The sequence below is a fragment of the Grampus griseus genome, assembly GCF_964374135.1.
Source record: "Grampus griseus genome assembly, chromosome: 11".
Taxonomy (NCBI): Eukaryota; Metazoa; Chordata; class Mammalia; order Artiodactyla; family Delphinidae; genus Grampus; species Grampus griseus.
This window is the reverse complement of record NC_139005.1, coordinates 56,187,496-56,208,823: the sequence shown is the minus strand read 5'-3', so window position 1 is coordinate 56,208,823 and position 21,328 is coordinate 56,187,496.

Genomic DNA, 21,328 nt, shown 5'->3' with positions numbered 1-21,328 from the left:
AAGTCAATCAACATCTTTACTAGGGCCTTGTGCATATCAGCTTGAAATTGTGTATTGGGAAGAGTCCAATGGACCTATCTGGTAACAAATATAAGGAATTCTCAGGAAGGGATTATCTGGTGGTATCATGGCTAGTCTCCCACATTAAGAGAGTACATTGACAAAAATCTGTCTGTCATTTATGTTTCTTAACATAAATTTCAAAATTTAGAAATTATATATCCCAGAGCACAGTTGGGGTAGAGGCTATACCACTACCCCAAAACAGTACCGTTGCCCAAAATAATTCTTCAAAACCACTCAATTTAGCCTATTTAATAGTCCTTTGATATTTAAAATAAAAATGGTGAAGCACTTTTTAGTGGTTAGGCATTGTTTTAGCTTCTTTTAATTCATTAATTCTCTTAATCTTTACTGTAGCTCATAGAGATAGATAATATATCCTGAGGCTGTGGATGCTGGGCTGAAGTAAGTAACCTGGCCAAGATGACACATCCAAGAAATGGCACAGGCAGAATTTCAAACCAAATCTCATGGGGCTCCAGAGCCCACGGTGTTACATGAAGAGAGATGACACAGATTTTCACCCTCAAAAAAATACACAAAATGCATTCCTGCCAAAAATGGTAAACTGAATCTAATCAAGAGAAAGCAAACCAAACTGAGGGACATCCTTCAAAACAAGTGAAATATACGCTTTAAAAATATCAATGTCATGAAAGACAAAAGCTGGGGAAATGTTCCAAATAAAAGGAGGCTAAAGAGACGTGACAGCTAAACACAACGTGTTATACTGGCAGGGAAGAATGTTATAAAAATGCTACTGGGACACCTGTCAAAATTAAGCACAGAATGCATTTTAGATGATAGTATTAAATCAACATCAAATTTCCTGAATTTAATCTTAGTCATTATGATTATGAAGGAAAATATCCTTGCTTTTAGGAGAAACATTTCTTTCATTATTCATAAGACTGATCACTTCTAACGTACCTACAGATTACTTGTAATTCTTTTATGAATATCTTGTTGTTATCTTTGGGCAATTTAAAAATGAGGGTATGGTATGACTAGATTGATTTCAATTTGTTTTTATTTATTTTTTTAATGGAATTTATTGCCTGCATATTGATTCGATCATGGAACTAAGGAAAGAATTGGAACAACCAGGCTGGAGGAAGAAAGAACTAGCATTTGATAATGTCATTTTTTAAAGATTTGGTGGATTTCTTTAGTATGAACCGCCTGGCCCTTTAATCATTAACTGCTCTCTGTAAGGGCTATGACTACATTTTACCTCATTAAGTACCAATTACACTCTTAGTTTTCAAACATGACATTTGTGCCTAAATTCAAACTGTTAAGTTTATACTAAAAATGCATTAGTTTGCTTTTTTTTTTTTTTTTTTGTGATACGCGGGCCTCTCACGGTTGTGGCCTCTCCCGTTGCGGAGCACAGGTTCTGGATGCGCAGGCTCAGCGGCCATGGCTCACGGGCCCAGCCGCTCCACGGCATGTGGGATCTTCCTGGACCGAGGCACGAACCCGTGTCCCCTGCGTCGGCAGGCGAACTCTCAACCACTGCGCCACCAGGGAAGCCCCCCATTAGTTTGCTTTTAATTTAAAGCCTACGGACTTAAACTATTTTAAGGGTAAAAGAAAGAAAATCCCATTACAAAATTGTAACTTAAATGGCTGTCGTAAGGTAGGGGAGGTAAGCCAAGTCCTGTAAATATAATCTTCTGTGGCTCACCCTGAGGAATATTCCTCCACGAGGCCAGACCTGGCTAAGACCCCTCCTTGGTAGTCCAGCAGTGCTTCTCTGGCACTTACTTAAAACATTTGATCATCTTGTCAGGGACCATTATGGGTGTCTTGTCTCCCCCATGAACTGTGTATTTTCCAATGAAAGACACTGAGACATTTCCTTTGATCTCCATTATCTAACCTAGTGCCTGGCATTCAGATGGAGGTCTATAAATATTTAGTGAATTAATCTAAATTTCTTTTTTAAAAAACATGTCCATGTGCACTATGTGTGTCTCTGTGTCTATATCTAAAAGTCGGGGTTTAGGTAGAATTCTAATAAGTGCGTCTAGTTTCATGCCCTACAGTAGGACAAAAAATTGGAACAAAAAATGAGCATATGTAGTCTGCTTCTAGAAGAGAACATTCACAGCAGCAATAAGTAAAACCCTAACAGAGATGAGAGAAAGAAAACTAGGAAAAGTATGATTCTGGAGATACTTACTGTAATTTATGTCTATAAGGACAATGCTGATTCACCAAAAGGTGATTAGATTGTACTCCATATACTCTGGTTTAGCAGGCAGCAAAATATATAAAGTTTTAAAAGTCAAAAGAAAAATGTTATAGAACATTAAAATTGTGGGAGGTTTTTTTTGGACATGTCATCCCTGTCCAAAGTTTAATAGATGGGCAACAGCTATATGTGCTTTTTATTACTTGTTTTTACTGAACACTCATATGGTTCCTGCTTTTTTTTTCTTTTTAAAAAATTTTTATTGAAATATAGTTAATTTACAATGTTGTGTTAGTTTCAGTTATACATATATATAAATATTCTTTTTTTATCTTCTTTTCCATTATAGGGTATTACAAGATATTGAGTATGGTTCTCTGTGCTACACCATAGGTCCTTGTTGGTTCTTTATTTTACATATAGTAGTGTATATTTTAATCCCAAATTCCTAATTTATCCCTCCTCCCCTCCCCTTTGGTGACCATAAGTTTGTTTTCTATGTCTATGAGTCTATTTCTGTTTTGTAAATAAATTCATTGGTATCATTTGTTTAGATTCCACATATAAGTGATATATGATATTTGTCTTTGGCTTACTTCACTTAGTATGATAATCTCTAGGTCCATCCACGTTGCTGCAAATGGCGTTACTTTATTCTTTTTTATGGCTGAGTAATATTCCATTGTGTATATATTTATATATATGTATGTGTATATATATATGTGTGTGTGTGTGTGTGTATACACACACACACACCACATCTTCTTTATCCATTCATCTGTTGATGGACACTTAAGTTGCTTCCATGTCCTGGTTATTGTAAATAATGCTACAATGAACACTGGGGTGCATGTGTCTTTTCAAATTATGTTTTTCTCTGGATATATGCCCAGGATTGGGATTGCAGGATCATATGGTAGCTCTATTTTCAGTTTTTTAAGGAACCTCCATACTGTGGTTCCTGCTTTTAATTTTAAAGCAGATGAATTAGAACATTTTGTATTTCTGCCTTCCAGAAAGATCCCACAAAACAATGAATTACTTTTGTGGCCCTCGACCAAGTTTTGTCAGAAATGAAACATGACTTCCCTCAGGCACCTTTGCAACCTCCCTGAGAAGGGATGAAAGAGATGGGCCACCTCCTCCCCCCCACACACCCAGTCTGTAAACACTGCAGCCACCTGCATAGCAGAGGCAGGTCAGAAAAAAAGGCTTTCCAGCCTTCAGTCCTCTTCCTACACTGCTAGCTCCCGGCCTCCAGACTTCCCGAAGGATGACATTCTGGGCACAAGCAGCCTTTGTCAGTCTCCACCGGCACAGGAAGTAAACACCTGGGAGTCACTGGGGTAACAGATACAGAAGCACCAACATTTGGCCGCAGAGCAGGTCATCCAAACAGCTTCACGGGGTCTCAGTGGGCCTCTGCCTGCATTTCCAGCGCAGCACAGCATGAAGTCCTTGGCCATGCCTAAATTTTCAGAGCTTGGAAACAACTGTCCTGGCCACCGAGTTCCTAATTCCTTTGGCCAGAGGTCTTATCCTGAACTCCCTGACTCTGGGGTCCAAGGCTTCCAGCTTTCAAGGATTCCACACTGCTGCCCCCAGCCCAGCCATTCCTGCTAGCTGGTTCACCGGCTCCCGCTCAGCTCTCAGAGCCCCACCAGGGAAATTGGGGCGTTGACAGACTCTTTGGGTTCTGCCCAGTTTCTCAGTGCTTGGCTCCTCTCAGAGGAATCCAGCCTCATCCTCCCCAGCAAATCCACCCTCTGCTTTGCCAGAGGTCTGTGCACTGCACTGATTTGTCTGTGTTTTAAGACAGAACCATAAACTGTTTCACTCATTCACTTAAAAAATTTTAAGGACAAAGTTTGTGAGACTTGTGGGAAGAAAACAAAAACAGAACCTACATTTGGGTCTACATTTTGGCCATTGTTATGAAGAAAAATATGAGGAAGGAAAAAGAAGGTAACAGAAGAAGAGAAAGGGGTCAGGACAGATTAAAAAGACATAAAGAGATTAAGACGGCAAGGCAGAGAAGAGCAGACATTAAATAATTGAAAGAACCATACACCTGCAGACTAGACATGCTGATGGAAAGAGAGTCAGAGAGAGAGAGAGAGAGAGAAAGCCACAGAAAAACAAAATACTGTCCACAGAAGTAGAGCAGTTCCCTGAGGACAGGTACTATGTCTGTTTGCTGCTCTTTTCTCCAGAGCCAAGCACAGTGCCTGACATAGAGTAGATAGACAATAAATAGTTGTTGACTGAATAAATGAAAAAGTGAGACAAAGAAACACATAGAAGGCAACAGATAGGAGTCTGTGTAGTCATTAAGTACAGGTGGACCTGAGTTCAGATATTGGTTTTGTATCTTCAGATTTTTGTGATTTGGGGTAATGTACTCATTACTTTTAATAGTTTTGCATCTCGATATCTTAATATGTCAAAACAAACTATGTTCCAGATATTTCGCTATTTTTTTTGTATATCCAAACCACCCTTCCATGCTCTGCTTTGTGTCTCTGGGGCTGTGACTCTTGCAGACCACATTCTGGCTTTGCCAACTGGCTGAGAAGGAAGAAGGGATTTGTTCCTCCTGCCTGATTCCTGTTCCTTTTTAAATGACTAATACATTCTCTGTCTCCTACCTGGATCCTGACTGAAACAGGGTAACACCAACTTCATGGAATTGTGAGGCTAGGTGTAGAAAGCGCTTAGAATATGGCCTGGCTGTATTAACAACCCAATAACTGAACTATATAATACATAGAGACACAGCAGCACATTTGGACAGTAATACTGAAGGTGACACAGATGGGCTTTCATGGAGCAATACCTTACCTTTATGACCTTTGAAGACTTTGACAGGTGTGCTCTGCCTTTACAGCTCCAGGCACAGATAAAGTAACCAAGTCAGATATCATATGTCATTGAATCTAAGACACCACTGATTGTCAAACACACCATTAATTCTGTGTATCACTAAGAAAATAAAAAATCACTACCAATTAAGCTATGGTATATTATAGTTTGTGAGGCTCATTCTGATATTAGAAATATTAAAATGGGAAAAAAAATGTGTGCCTTAGAATTGATGAAACATGGTATAGTCAGCCCTCTGTATCTGCGGGTACCACAACAATGTATTCGGTCAACTGTGGATCAAAAGAAATTTTTTTTAATTCCAGAAAGATCCAAAAAGCAAAACTTTAATTTGCTGTGTGCAGGTAACTATTTACATAGCATTTACATTGTATTACTATAAGTAATTTAGAGATGACTTAAAGTATATGAGAGGATGTGCATAGGTTATATGCAAATACTACACCATTTTATACAAAGGACTTGAGAATCCATGGATTTTGGTCTCCATGGAAGGTTTTGGAACCAATCCCCTATGGATAACAAGGGACAAGTGTATTTACATTAAACTATGGTGAACTTCAGATAACCCTCGAATGGATCTATAGTCATTCTTTATTTCTACCTCTATGCCAACATTAAAAATACATACCCACAAGCAATTAGGAAAGGTGAAGAAGAAGAAAAGCATGTCCTGGCCCTGTATGGATCCTCATTCGAGGGTCCCTGAGGAAGCCAACAATTGGAAATTGGCCCCAACAAAATAGATCTTTCCTTTGGTTTAGTCTGCTTCTTTCTGTTTTGTTTTGGTTTGGTTTTTAATAGATCTTTATTGGGGTACAATTGCTTCACAATACTGTGTTAGTTTCTGTTGCATAACAAAGCAAATCAGCCATATGCATACACATGTCCCCATATACCCTCCCTCTTGAGCCTCACTCCCATCCTCCCTATCCCACCCCTCTAGGTCATCACAAAGCACCGAGCTGATCTCCCTGTGCTATGCTGCTGCTTCCCACCAGCCAACTATTTTACATTTGGTAGTGTATGTATGTTGATGCTACTCTCACTTCGCCCCAGCTTCGCCCTCCCAACCCATGTCCTCAAGTCCATTTTCTATGTCTACCTCTTTATTCCTGCCCTGCAACTAGGTTCATCAGTACCATTTATTTTTTTTTAGATTCCATATATATGCGTTAGCATGTGGTATTTGTTTTTCTCTTTCTGACTTACTTCACTCTGTATGACAGACTCTAGGTACATCCACCTCACTACAAATAACTCAGTTAAGTTTCTTTTTATTTCTGAGTAATATTCCATTGTATATATGTGCCACATCTAACATTTAGGTTGGTTCCATGTCCTAGCTATCGTAAATAGTGCTGCAGTGAACATTGTGGTACATGTCTCTTTTTGAATTATGGTTTTCTCAGGGTATATGCCCAGTAGTGGGATTGCTGGGTCATATGGTAGTTCTATTTTTAGTTTTTTAAGGAACCTCCATACTGTTTTCCATAGTGGTTGTATCAATTTACATTCCCACCAATAGTGCAGGAGGGTTCCCTTTTCACCACACCCTTTCCAGCACTTATTGTTTCTAGATTTTTTGGTAATGGCCATTCTGACTGGTGTGAGGTGATACCTCATTGTAGTTTTGATTTGCATTTCTCTAATAATTAGTGATGTTGAGCATCTTTTCATGTGCCTCTTGACCATCTGTATGTCTTCCTTAGTGAAATGTCTGTTTAGGTCTTCTGCCCATTTAACTGGATTGTTTGTTCTTTTGATATTGAGCTCCATGAGCTGTTTGTATATTTTGGAGATTGATCCTTTATCCATTGTTTCATTTACAAATATTTTTTCCCATTCTGAGAGTTGTCTTTTTATCTTGTTTATGGTTTCCTTTGCTGTGCAAAAGCTTTTAACTTTAAGTCCCATTTGTTTGTTTTTACTTCCGTTACTCTAGGAGGTGGGTCATAAAAGATCTTGCTGTGGTTTATGTCAAAGAGTGTTTTTCCTCTGTTTTCCTCTAAGAGTTTTATAGTGTCTGGTCTTATATTTAAGTCTTTAATCCATTTTAAGCTTATTTTTGTGTATGGTGTTAGGTAGTGTTCTAATTTCATTCTTTTACATGTAGCTGTCCAGTTTTCCCAGCACCACTTATTGAAGAGACTGTCTTTTCTCCATTGTATGTTCTTGCCTCCTTTGTGGTAAATTAGGTGCCCATATGTGCGTGGGTTTATCTCTGGGCATTCTGTCTTGCACCATTAATCTATATTTCTGTTTCTGTGCCAGTACCATACTGTCTTGATTACTGTAGCTTTGTGGTATAGTTTGAAGTCAGGGAGCCTGATTCCTCCAGCTCTGTTTTTCTTTCTCAAGATTGCTTTGCCTATTCAGAGTCTTTTGTGTTTCCATACGAATTGTAAAATTTTTTGTTCTAATTCTGTGAAGAATGCCATTGGTAGTTTGATAGGGATTGCATTTAATCTGTAGATTGCTATGGGTAGTATACTCATTTTCACAATATTGATTCTTCCAATCCAAGAACATGGTATATATTTCTCCATCTGTTTATGTCATCTTTGATTTCTTTCATCAGTGTTTTATAGTTTTCTGAGTACAGGTCTTTCACTTCCTTAGTCAGGTTTATTCCTAGATGTTTTATTCTTTTTGTTGCAATGGTAAATGGGAGTGTTTCCTTAATTTCTCTTTCTGATTTTTTGTTTTTGGTGTATAGGAACGCCAGAGATTTCTGTGCATTAATTTTGTATCCTGCAACCTTACCAAATTCATTGATTAGTTCTAGTAGTTTTGTGGTGGCATCTTTAGGATTTTCTATGTATAGTATCATGTCATCTGTAAACAGTGACAGTTTTACTTCTTTTTTTTCCAATTTGTATTCCTTTTATTTCTTTTTCTTCTCTGATTGCTGTGGCTAGGACTTCCAAAATTATGTTGAATAAGAGTGGCAAGAGTGGACCTCCTTGTCTTGTTCCTGATCTTACTGGAAATGCTTTCAGTTTTTCACTATTGAGTATGATGCTTGCTGTGGTTTTGTCATATATGGCCTTCATTATGCTGAGGTAGTTTCCCTCTATGCCCATTTTCTGGAGAATTTTTATCATAAATTGGTGTTGAATTTTGTCAGAAGCTTTTTCTGCATCTATTGAGATGATCATATGGGTTTTATTGCTTAATTTGTTAATGTGGTGTATCACATTGATTGATTTGTGTATACTGAAGAATCCTTGCATCCCTGGGATAAATCCCACTTCATCATGGTCTATGATCCTTTTAATGTGCTGTTGGATTCTGTTTGCTAGTACTTTGTTCAGGATTTTTGCCTCTATGTTCATCAGTGATATTGGTCTGTAATTTTCTTTTTTTGTGATATATTTTTCTGGTTTTGGTATGAGGGTGATGGTGGCTCTGTAGAATGAATTTGGGTGTGTTTTTCCCTCTGCAATTTTTTGGAAGAGTTTGAGAAGGATCAGTGTTAGCTCTTCTCTAAATGTTTGATAGAATTTGCCTGTGAAACCATCTGGTCCTGGGCTTTTGCTTGTTGGAAGATTTTTAATTGTGGTTTCAATTTCATTACTTGTGATAGGTCTATTTATATTTTCTAATTCTTCCTGGTTCAGTCTCAGAAAATTGTACCTTTCCAAGAATTTGTCCGTTTCTTCATGGTTGTCCATTTTATTGGCATATAGTTGTTTGTAGTAGTCTCTTAATATCCTTTGTATTTCTGCAGTGTCAGTTGTGATTTCTTCTTTTTCATTTCCAATTTTATTGATTTGTGTCCTCCCTTTTTTTCTTGATGAGTTTGGCTAAGGGTTTATCCATTTTGTTTACCTTCTCGAACCAGCTTTTAGTTTTCTTGTTCTTTGCTATTGTTTTCTTTGTTTCTATTTCGTTTATTTCTGCTCTGCTCTTTATGATTTCTTTCCTTTTACTGACTTTGGGTTTTCTTTGTTCTTCTTTCTCTGGTTGTTTTAAGTGTAGGGTTAGATTGTTTATTTGAGATTTTTCTTGTTTCTTGAGGTGAGATTGTATTGCTATAAACGTCCCCCTTAGAACTGCTTTTGCTGCATCCCATAGGTTTGGGGTCGTCAGGTTTTCATTGTCATTTGTTTCTATGTATTTTTTTATTTCTTCTTTGATTTCTGTAGTGATCTCTTGGTCATTTAGTAGTGCACTGTTTAACGTCCACAGTTTTTTTCCTGTAATTGATTTCCAATCTCATAGTGTTGTGGTCAGAAAAGATGCTTGATATGATTTCAATTTTCTTAAATTTTCCGAGGCTTGATTTGTGACCCAAGATGTGATCTATCCTGGAGAATGTTCTGTGTGCAATTGAGAAGAAAGTGTATTCTGCCACTTTTGGGTGGAATGTTCTATAAATATCAATTAGATCTATCTGGTCTGTTGTATCATTTAAAGCTTGTGTTTCCTTATTTGTTTTCTGTTTGGATGATCTGTCCATTGGTGTAAGTGGGGTGTTAAAGTCCCCTACTATTATTGTGTTAATGTCAATTTTTTCCTTCATGGTTGTTAGTATTTGCCTTATGTATTGAGGTGCTCCTGTGTTGGGTGCATAAACATTTATAATTGTTATATCTTCTTCTTGGATTGATCCTTTGATCATTATGTAGTGTCCCTCCTTATCTCTTGTAACAGTCTTTATTTTAAAGTCTATTTTATCTGATACAAGTATTGCTACCCCAGCTTTCTTTTGATTTCCATTTGCATGGAATATCTTTTTCCATCCCTTCACTTTCAGTCTGTATGTGTCCCTAGGTCTGAAGTGGGTCTCTTGTAGACAGCATATATATGGGTCTTGCTTTTGTATCCATTCAGCCAGTCTGTGTCTTTTGGTTGGGGCATTTAGTCCATTTACATTTCAGGTATTATCGATATGTATGTTCCTATTACCATTTTATTAATTGTTTTGGTGGTTTTTGGGGGGTCTTTTTCTTCTCTTGTGTTTCCCACCTAGAGAAGTTTCTTTAGCATTTGTTGTAGAGCTGGTTTGGTGGTGCTGAATTCTCTTAGCTTTTGCTTATCTGAAAAGCTTTTGACTTCTCCATGGAATCTGAATGAGATCCTTGCTGGGTAGAGTAATCTTGGTTGTAGGTTTTTCTCTTTCATCACTTTAAGTATATCCTGCCACTCCCTTCAGGCCTGTAGAGTTTCCACTGAAAAATCAGCTGATAACCTTATGGGGATTCCTTTGTATGTTATTTTTTGTTTCTCCCTTGCTGCTTTTAATATTTTTTTCTTTGAATTTAATTTTTGTTAGAGTGATTAATATGTGCCTTTGTTTTTCCTAGGGTTTGTCCTGTATGGGACTCTGTGCTTCCTGGACTTGGGTGACTATTTCCTTTCCCATGTTAGGGAAGTTTTCCACTATAATTTCTTCAAATATTTTCTCAGACACTTTCTTTTTCTCTTCTTCTTCTGGGACCCCTGTAATTCGAATGTTGGTGCATTTAGTGTTGTCCCAGAGGTCTCTGAGATTGTCTTCAATTCTTTTCATTCTTTTATCTTTATTCTTTTCATTCTTTTTTCTTTATTCGGCAGTTATTTCCACCATTTTGTCTTCCAGCTCACTTATTCGTTCTTCTGCCTCAGTTATTCTGTTATTGATTCCTTCTAGTGTATTTTTCATTTCAGTTATTGTGTTGTTCATCTCTGGTTTGTTTGTTTAGTTCTTCTAGATCTTTGTTAAACATTTCTTGTATTTTCTCAATCCATGCCTCCATTCTATTTCCAAGATTCTGGATCATCTTTACTATCATTACTCTGAATTCTTTTTCAGGTAGATTGCCTGTTTCCTCTTCATTTATTTGGTCTTGAAGGTTTTTACCTTGCTCCTTCTTCTGTGATGTGTTTTTTTGCCATCTCATTTTTTTTTTTTTTTAATGAGTGGGATTTTGTTTCTGTCTTATTGGTTGTTTGACCTGAGGCTTCCAACACTGGGCTTTGTAGGCTATTGGGTAGAGCTGGGTCTTGGTGCTGAGATGAGGAACTCCGTGAGACCTCACTCTGGTGAATATTCCTTGGGGTCTGAGGTTCTCTCTTAGTCCAGTGGTTCAGACTCAGAGCTCCCACTGCAGGAGCTTTGGCCTGACTCCAGGCTCATGAACCAAGATCCCACAAGCCCTGGGGTGGCAAAAAAACAAACAATAACAAAGTAAAAAATAAAATTAGACTAGGAAACTAACAGATATGTTAGGAAGAATATAGAAACAAAAATATAGATGAATCAACAACTGGAAGGCACATCAGTACCACAGGAGTATAAAAGAGGAGAGGGAAAAGAAATAAAAAAGCAGAGGGGGAAAGGCCTTGGCTGTGGAGGGTGGGACCTAAGCAAGGGCGAGGTTTGGGCGGTGGGCAGGGCCAATGCTCAGGACCCCCAGGGCTGGAAAAGGCCCTGAGGGCTGTGGGGGGGTGGGGCTTAGGCTCAAGGAACAGAAGGGGTCCAGGCATGCCCCCCCGCCTCCCCCCATCTCAGAGGGCAGGGGACCTCACCTGGGACCCCAGCAGGCTTCCTGGGCTCCAGTAAGCGGGGCAAATGCCCTCCTCTCCTCTCCTCTCCTGCTCCTCTGGTCTGGGAGGGCCCCTCCCGCCCACCTCTCCTGATCTCCCTGGCCTCCCTCCTATGCCCCCAGGACCCACGTGGCCTGGAGGGGGCTTTGGAAGGCAGGGGATCAGCCTGGGAGCTCGGCAGGCACCTCATGCCTGAGTGGGCCAGGTGATCAGCCTCCGCTCCTCTCTTGCTCCTCCCAGAGGGCCCCTCCTGCCTGCCTCTTCTGATCTGCCTGGCCTCAGGGGCCCTGATCCTGTCTGGCCTCCATTTCTTCTCCCCCCTCAGTCCCCCTATGTCCTGCCGGTTCACTTTGGGGTTCCTCCCGTCTCCTTGGGCATCAGAGCCCCCCTCCAGCGGCTGGCAGGCGCCCTAGTGTGGGGAGATGCTAATTCCGTGTCTTCCCACACCGCCATCTTTAGTCTGCCTGTTTTAACCAAGGACTTACCTACGTCACCCAACAAAGCCTTGCAGTTTTAAGAGCAAAATAACCTAGCACACAAACCACAGACAAATCAGAAGTTTGTTTTCTGTTCAAACTGAGAAGGAATGAGAACCTAAAATGGAAAGTGTCCTTGCTTATTAGCATGACCAATGGTTTGAACTAAAATTATCCTCTGTTCAGAACACTCTGTGGGCTTTTATGCATCATGCTTAAGCTTCAGTCCAAGTATGTTTCTAGAGTATAGTTATAATCAGAAAAACAAGGAATGCAAAAATAACACTTTATGAGTCAATGGATTTCCTGCCGCAAATAAGTTCTTACTCTAGCTGGCACTGCACAGCCCTGATTACATTGGGAAACAGCCTGGAATTGACTCCACATCACGCAGATTCAAGACCACCTGTCTCCATATAAAATCATGGACCACAAAAAAGTGATGAATTGATGGAACACAGGGAAGGTGTGAGGAAGCAAAAGAGAGGGATGAGTGTGAAACTGATTGGCACTTGCTTTGAAGAAGAAAGATGACTAAATGAAAGCTCTTCAGACAGTTTTCATTGACCGGGGTTCATTTTCTTTCATTTTCACACACTGGTCAAACAGGGAACTGCAATTCATGTTCCCTGCCTCCAGCCTCTGACTTGATCTGAAAGTGGAAAATCGGGGTGGAGCCTTAGCCTCTTCTACAGCTCTGTTCACTCTGTGGGCAACCCTTGTTTACAAATCCTTGCTATGCCTCTCTGTCTCAGCTTGCAAATTTTTTCCTAGGATGTGTAAAGAAGAAAATTCATCCTCAACATGTATGAATATTGGAAAGAGGAAAGTGTGGGCCGCAAAAGGGGGAGGAAAGGGACCTAGTGGGCCAGTGTGGAAGTGCTTGTTTCATGGAGATAAGCTTCTCTCTCAGAAAGCCTAAACAAATTGCTGGAAGAACACCGAGAAGAGGCACAGAGAGGGAGGTAGATTAATCAGGTGTTGTATGATGTGTCCTGTGTATTGCATATTTACTATGTAACTAGCATTGTGGTGGACACTGGAGATGCAAAGGCCAATAAGAGAATTCTAGCCTCTAGGAGCTCACAATCTAATCAATGTGTAAACAGTAAACCCAATACTTTCCAAAAATAAAAGCAGAATTGATGAGTCAGGACCCACAAGAATAACAGAGGAGGAAGTTAATTAAGAGGCAGTCAAGCCAGGACCTTTGCATTTGTAATTCTCTCTGGTTGGATGCTCTCTCCTGAGATATCTTCATGGCTTACCCTTTCAGCCATGCTCAGAAAAGGGCCAGCATCAGGAAAAAAGGATAAGATGGGTGAATCTATAGGGTCTGTGGCATCCCTAAGATCTTCTGATCAAAGACCAAATGTACCAAATCTCTTACCATATTAATCAACAACTTCTTTGCTCACAGCACTTATTTTCCCCACGTGTGTGTCAGCTTTCCCCTGTTCTAAATCTCTCATAGGTGATCAGTATTTCTGATCATGTATCCTCATGTAAGGCCCTAAGAGAAACTAAGTGAGTCCTCTCCTTGGTGACTCAATAACAACCATGGTCCCTCTGTGCAGTAAGACTTGGCCCCCAGAGCTCCAGGCTGCAGTTCAGTAGTGAGGCTCTCAGTGGAAATGAAGGACAATGACATGCTGATGTTGGCTGGCATGGCTCACAAGAACCAAAGGTTGAAGTTTTAAGAATTTTGTAAACCAGTTGATGACACATTTTGTAGCTTGAAATCAGCCATGGTGGGAGTATTGAAACCATAGAAATTAGCCAACAGTACACATCAGGTCTTCTTTTCCTTGGTTGTTATGTATTTACTAGCACACCATTGCTAAGGATGATCCTTCTAAATTGCAGGGAACAGCTTTGACCAAATGGTTCCTTTAGCAAAAACAAGACAAAACTTGTAAAAGGGGACAGAGATCAGTATCCTTCTTGATCCTGAGCAAGGACGAAAGCCCTCACGTGCTCCATGCTCAACAACTGCCTGAAGCAGAGGTTGGCAAACTTTGTAAAGGGCCAGATAGTCAATATTTTCAGCCTTGCAGGTCATCTGGTCACTATTGCTACTATTCAACTCTGCCTTTGTAGCACAAAAACAACCAAAGACAATGTGTAAATGTTGGGTATGGCTGTGTTCCAACAGAATTTTATTTATGGACACTGAAATTTGAATTTCATATCATTTTCATGTGTCACAAAATATTATTCTTCTTTTGATCTCTTTTCAATCATTTATAATTGTAAACTCCATTCTTAACTCACCAGTTATACAAAATCAGGTAGTGGGCTGGATTTGGCCCATGGGCTGTAGTTTGCCTAATTATACAAAGTATAGCCCAGGGGCTATACTTTGCCTTGAAGTATAATATTGTATAATAAAATAGTGTTGAAGAAGGAAAAGATGATTGCCAGGTCTCAATGAATAGAGATAACAACTCTCATTATTGAGTAGTGTATGTACCAAGTGCTATCCTAAGAGATTTATATACATTCACTCATTTAATCCTTAACATGATCCAAAAATAAACACTGTTATTGAGGTTTAGGGAAGAAAAATACCATGACCAAAGTCACACAGTGGGAACATGGCAGAGATGGCTGGGGTTTCAACCCATTTTTCCCTAATTTGAAACTTGTACTTTTAGCCTATTGCCACCCCTGTTTGAAATCCAGGGTCTTGTGTGCAGGAAATAATGTGGAGTACTTACCACCAATTCATATATTTACCCTCCTTCAGCCAGTTGCTTGCAGCTACTCCCTCTTTCATTCTTTTCTCCCCATTCACAGGCCCTAGAAGCCATCCAACAAACTTATCCCAGAAGAACAATAAGATGAGCAAAGTCACTTGCAACTTTATCTTTTTTTAAGAACTCCGTAAAATATGGAAATAGGTTGAGTAGCACTTGCAATATATTTTCAAAAAATCAGGCTAAAAAGAGGCATCTGGGTTGTGTGAGAATGGAAGCAGAGACCCTGGCTGGACTTCGCCCTTGACTGGGAGGACAAAGCTAGGAGTTTTGCTTCACACCATTTCAAAGAAGGGAAAGAAAACTAATTCTTGAGAGGACAGTGACTCCTGGCGGGAAAAAAATTATTGTATGTGTGTATGCGTGTGTATTTATGGAAGTAATATTCATAAATAGGAATAAAACATAAATTATAAGGTTAAATTATTCCTAGGAGATTAAATGTCATAATTTCTGTAATTATCTTACCACTACTTTAGTGAAAAAGAATTCAGATGAAGCAAATTTAAAATGTTAATTTTTAATTTTTTTATTTAATTTTTTTGGCTGTGTTGGGTCTTTGTTGCTGCGCCTGGGCTTTCTTTAGTTGCGGTGAGTGGGGCCTACTCTTCATTGCGGTGCGCGGGCTTCTCATTGCGTTGGCTTCTCGTTGCGGAGCTCAGGCTCTAGGCGCTTCAGTAGTTGTGGCTCGTGGGCTCTAGAGCGCAGGCTCAGTAGTTGTGACGCACGGTCTTAGTTGCTCCGCAGCATGTGGGATCTTCCCAGACCAGGGCTTGAACCCATGTCCCCTGCATTGGCAGGAGGATTCTTAACCACTGCGCCATCAGGGAAGTCCTAAAATGTTAATATTCTTAGATCTAAGTGAAATGTTTCACTATTAACAAAACATTTTTAAATGCCTAAAACAGATAGTATGACTGAATAACAGATAGATTTTTATGTAGAACATAAATAACTGTTTAGCTTGAGTTCTAAGATAAACCAGAGGGATGGTGACCTGGGTACAATTGAGTTGTGTCCTGACAATGATTTTCCAGTTTAGGTCAGCCCTGACCACAGATGATCCTTCACTTGGCCATTAATTTTACTCAGCTTTGAAACAAGCCCAATCTGTCCTTGCCAATAAAACTCAGAAATCCAGGCACACAGTTAAAGGAAACTTTGGTTCAACCGTGAAGACCAGGCTAAACATTCACTGGTTTATGGAGAAAGCTGATTTGTCTCCTTGAGAAGCGAGCTCTTTAGATAATAAAATGCCGTGCCTGCTTATCCTTGAAAAAGGTCAAGCTACCGGTGATGGAGTCCAGGCTTCAAACAAAGAACCAGATGTCAGAATGGTAATGATCAAGAAGACGGATGGTATCTAGTGCTGCTGAGAATTTGGGGAAACGGGTACAAGCATGCACTTTTGGTGGGAGTGTAAATTGGTGCAACCTTCCTAGAGGAAAATTTGGCGACATGTAGAAAAGCCTTTTTGAAGTCTTTGACTTAGAAGTTCCACCCCTAGAAACTTACCCTAAGCCAATAGTTGGATAAATGTGTTAGGATAAACAAACAGGATGTTAGCTGCTGGCGACTTTACGGTACTGATAAATTTGAAATGACACAAACGTAGTCATTTAAGAATTTGGGGGCTTCCCTGGTGGCGCAGTGGTTGAGAGTCCGCCTGCCGATGCAGGGGACGCGGGTTCGTGCCCTGGTCTGGGAAGATCCCACATGCCGCGGAACGGTTGGGCCCGTGAGCCATGGCTGCTGAGCCAGTGCATCCGGAGCCTGTGCTCCGCAACGGAAGAGGCCACAATAGTGAGAGGCCCACGCACCACAAAAAAAAAAGAAAAAAAAAAGAATTTAGTTAAATAATTTGACATATCTACGCAATGAAAACCATGAAGCCATTAACTAGAATGATATGGATATATATTTATAGACATGAAAATATAGATTTATATGTTGCTAAGTGGGGAAAAAACTATGTGTCCTCTGATTCTATGTGGGGGGTGTGTGTGTGTGTGTGCACACAGAGAAAAAAATCTGAACAGCACAATTTTTACAGCAGTTGTTTCTCAGCCTAATTTTAAGCTTTATATTTTTCTGTACTTTCTGAATTCTCAGGAATGAGCATATATTATATATTTTAGAAAAAAAATTTACATAAGAAAAAATTCCCTAAGAACTAGTGATATCTGGTTGTCCTCTTCCTTTAGTTTTAACCCTCTAGTTAAAATTAATTCTGATCCTGCTTTTTTCATGACATCTGCTAGTTGGACCTCTACCTCAGGCTTCTCAGAGGTTGAGATGTTCAGGCCATTTCCATTTTTTTAGGCCCTTAGCATATATATATATATATATATATATATATATATATATATATATATATATATATATATATATATATATATGCAACCTAGTAAGGGCCCAATACCACATCATGGTGCTGTGGTTTCTCTGTTGCCTGAAGAACCAAAGTTCTAGAAATAGTGATTTGGGAGCTGTGACAAGATGACAGTGTCAGTGATGGGGAACCACAGGGCGAGAGGTGGACCAAGGAGCATTAGACACTTGCCTATGTTCAGAGAAACATACAAAAACAGATCTAGACCAAGACCACACCTGCACTAATGTGGCATCAAGCTCCAAACTGAAAGCAGGAGTTAGGTCAACTTTTCTACATAACTGAGAGACTAGGCCCTGCCCACATGCTACATTTGAATGATTGGGCAGGCAAGGCTTCAGCGTTCTCAGCAAGACAGAGATGGATCACTCACAGTGATTTCCTAGGGCAGAACCAGCTGAGCCAACCGCAGCAACATTCCTTGTTTTGCCAAATTCCCCTGTAAGCTGGACAGGAGCAGACACTGGGAACTCAGAGTACTCAAGCAGTTACCGTGGGCAACTGAGCAAGGGTGACCATCACGGAAGAAGAAACAAATTTAAGATACTCCAAAGCACCTCTGCAAGACATGTGATCTATAGGTGGCATCAGGAATGGGCACAACACGCAGACAAGTCTGGCAAGTGGTGCCACAGACAGGGCAAATGCTCTGGAAAACAATTTTGTTTGTTTACTTTTGAACATTCTGTTCAGTGACATCAGTGTCCACACAAGGCTTCTCGCTTATTTTACTTATAAATTAATTTATGTAATAAATTATGTTATTAAATAATTGTTACATAAATTAATTTCCATTTATTCCCACCACCACCCTCATGCTCCTTTCACCATAGACAGTCATTTTAATGCGTTTAGTATGGATATTTTTATTTGCAGGTGTGTTTGCAGAATGCATAATGTTTTGTGTTCATGGATTTTTTTTTTTTTTTTTGGCTGCACTATGTGGCTTGCGGGATCTTAATTCCCTGATCAGGGATTGAACCCATGCCCTTAGCAGTGAAAGTGCAGAGTCCTAACCACTGGACCACCAGGGAATTACCCATGGATTTTTAAATTACATAAATGGTTATGTTAACCATCTCATTCTGTTTTCTACCTCTTCCTCTAAATCACTAAATATTAGTCTATTAATATTAGCTATATGTTGCTATATTCCCTATCGCTGTATGTATATCTATTGCTGTATGAATATATAATCCATTTTTCCTAACTGCCATCTCATGCCCAGTCATGTGCCTCCACGCTTTACCCATCTGCTTTACCAGGGATAGACAGACACTCACAAATAATATTGCAATTAACACCATTGTATATGTCCTCTTATGGACCTATGTGAGAATATCCCTGGCACATATACCCAGGAGTTATATATTGTAGGAACGCTGAATGTATGTATACTTAATTTGACTAAATTCTGCAAGATTGCTTATCAGAATGGCTGCACCAACCTCTACTTGCATTAGCACTGTGTAAAAATTCCTCTCTCCATATCCCCAGGGCAGGAACCATTTATAAGAGGTAGGTCTCCATATGGAGGAGCCCTTCCCTTTTAGATTATGGACTTTTTGTGTCTTGCTCCCACACTGAATGCCTGAGCACAGCACTTGAGGAACTCTTGGGAGTTGGTACTGAGAATACCCGTTGCTTGGGCGCCCTGGAAGAAAGGTGGATTAATGTGTCTCACTGCTGTTCAGTCATTTATTGAGTGCCTACTAAGTGCAAAGCTCCATGCTAATGAATAAAATCTCATGGGGTCTGTGCCTTTTTTTGGATTTGGGAATTCATGGGAAAGAATGACATTAATTCAAATTCCGACAAATAAATAACCACAAGCATGCAGTGTTAGGAATAAGAATGTCAGGATGCCGTGGGGAACCTTACCTAAACAAGAATGAAAGTGCCTTGACAGAGGGAGTTTTCAATACTGTACCTTAGCTTCCAGAAGAGTACTTGACACTGGTTGGCCCTCATTAAATAGTTGCTGAATAAATGACTAAAAGAATAGAAGGTCAAGGTTCGGGTAAGGCCTTCCTAAGAACATAATGTTTGAACCAAGCCTTGGAAGGTGAGCAAGGGTTAGTCAGAGCAAGGTGATGGTGGTGGTGGTAGTGGTGGTAGTACCAGGACCTCTCCCAGGTAGAGAGTTGGGGAAGGGTACATAATGACAGCAACAACTGAACCCATCTGTGGAAATACCCTCACATTCCAAAGGGAATGCCCATCCCTCTTCTCAGCAAAGCTGTTGGGACGAAGTTCTGACCTGTGAGCAGGGTCGTAGGCAATAAGAAACCCTGCAGCCACAGGGCAGAAGCCAATGTTTCTATACAATAAATTGGTGAATTTTTTTGCAACATAGTGAAAAGAGAACAAGTTTGGAATCAAGAAAGACCTGAATTTAAATTTTCCTGCTCTCTCTCTTAGCAGCTAAGCAAACGTGTACGTTACCTAACCTCCTGTTGTTTCCTCGTGAGTAAAAAATAGATATGATGACACCAACTTTATAGGGGCTTTGAGAAAATTAAATAAGATATGTTATATCTATAAGATATATAATAATGATATATTATTATAATGATAACAGCTAACTACTGCTGAACACATTTGCTGAGCTCTTTACATTATCTTTTCTGTCTTTGTACAGTTTATTTTCCAAGGAAGATTTCACTCAGATGGAGTAATCTGTTTCCTGAGAGAGTTGAGGAATTCTCTTGGGGTCTCTTGAGAATCTAGTTGAAGGTACAGTGATTAAGTAATTCAGTCCAGATGAAAAGCCAGAAGTTTTCTATCTTACTTTTCCCAGGCTCCCTTCTCTTTCTCTCTGCCCCCCGCCCCCCAGTTCTTCAAGTTTTTAACCCTATGATCCCTCCGAGCACACAGATTTTCAAGAAGCATACTAACCAGAGACGAAAAGGATTTATTTTGCAAGAGAGTCTAAATATCTTGGGCTTTCAGCCAGGGACAGAAAGGACTTCTGGCAGTATGAAACGTGAAGACCCAGGGGTGGAAAAGAAATCCTCAGACAAAATAAGGAGCAATTCCTGACCAGATTTGTGGAGGCTTCACCCATGCTCTCAGGAAAAGGGCTATGGCTGAATTCTAACAAAGATTCATAGCATCATTATGCTAAAGGAAAATTGCTGAAAACACACACACACACACACACACACACACACACGAAATGGGAGGAAAGAAGATGGAGGGGAAAATGTAGATGACTTAGATTAGATCAGGTGCAGTTTATATTAATGAGATGCTAGGCAGGACTTGACGGAATTGTATGACAAGTTATGAAAATAAAATCTAAAATAAATCTGAAAGAAAATCTATTTTTCAGGGAAGGTATAAAAACTAAAGAGGTTGTATTTCCTCATGAATAAAAGTATATTTCCAGCTGGGAATGATTCTTTAGAACAAATTGTAAACAAATCCTTTCCATCTCTGAGTAGGACACTCCTTTTTCTCCTGAACTGGAGCTCCACAGTGAAAGGTGTTTGTGAGTGAGTGTGTGTGTGTGTGTGTGTGTGAATTAATATCTAGAAAAATGTGTGCTACATGTCATACTGATTTTCTGGTAATTCAACTCTAATTCCTGGCAAAGCATTCTGGGAAATTCCAGACTTATGAATGCTTTTCTGGAAGGTCACAATCAAGTGTGTAGAAATCCAACTGTATTTCAAACAATTCTTATATTCTTTTTAAAAATCAGGAAACAGTGCCCCTGCATTACTTTTTCTCCTCTTCAAGTTAAGTGCCTTTCATTAAACTGCTAGTATTTTAAGAATTTGACCTAATCCTCAAAATATCTCAGTAGGAAATGTGACAAGTGTTACCACTACAATTCTCCAGAGATTAAAAAGAATGCACTTAACAGGTCAGTGGTGGAAGTGAATATAAACACCAAATTTCATTACTCATAGTTTAGTGAGAAATCCATGACATATGATCGTTTTCTTGCCTCTAGAAATCAGAAATAAACTGTGCTTCATTTAACTTTAAAACTTAATTTTCCTTTACAAAAATA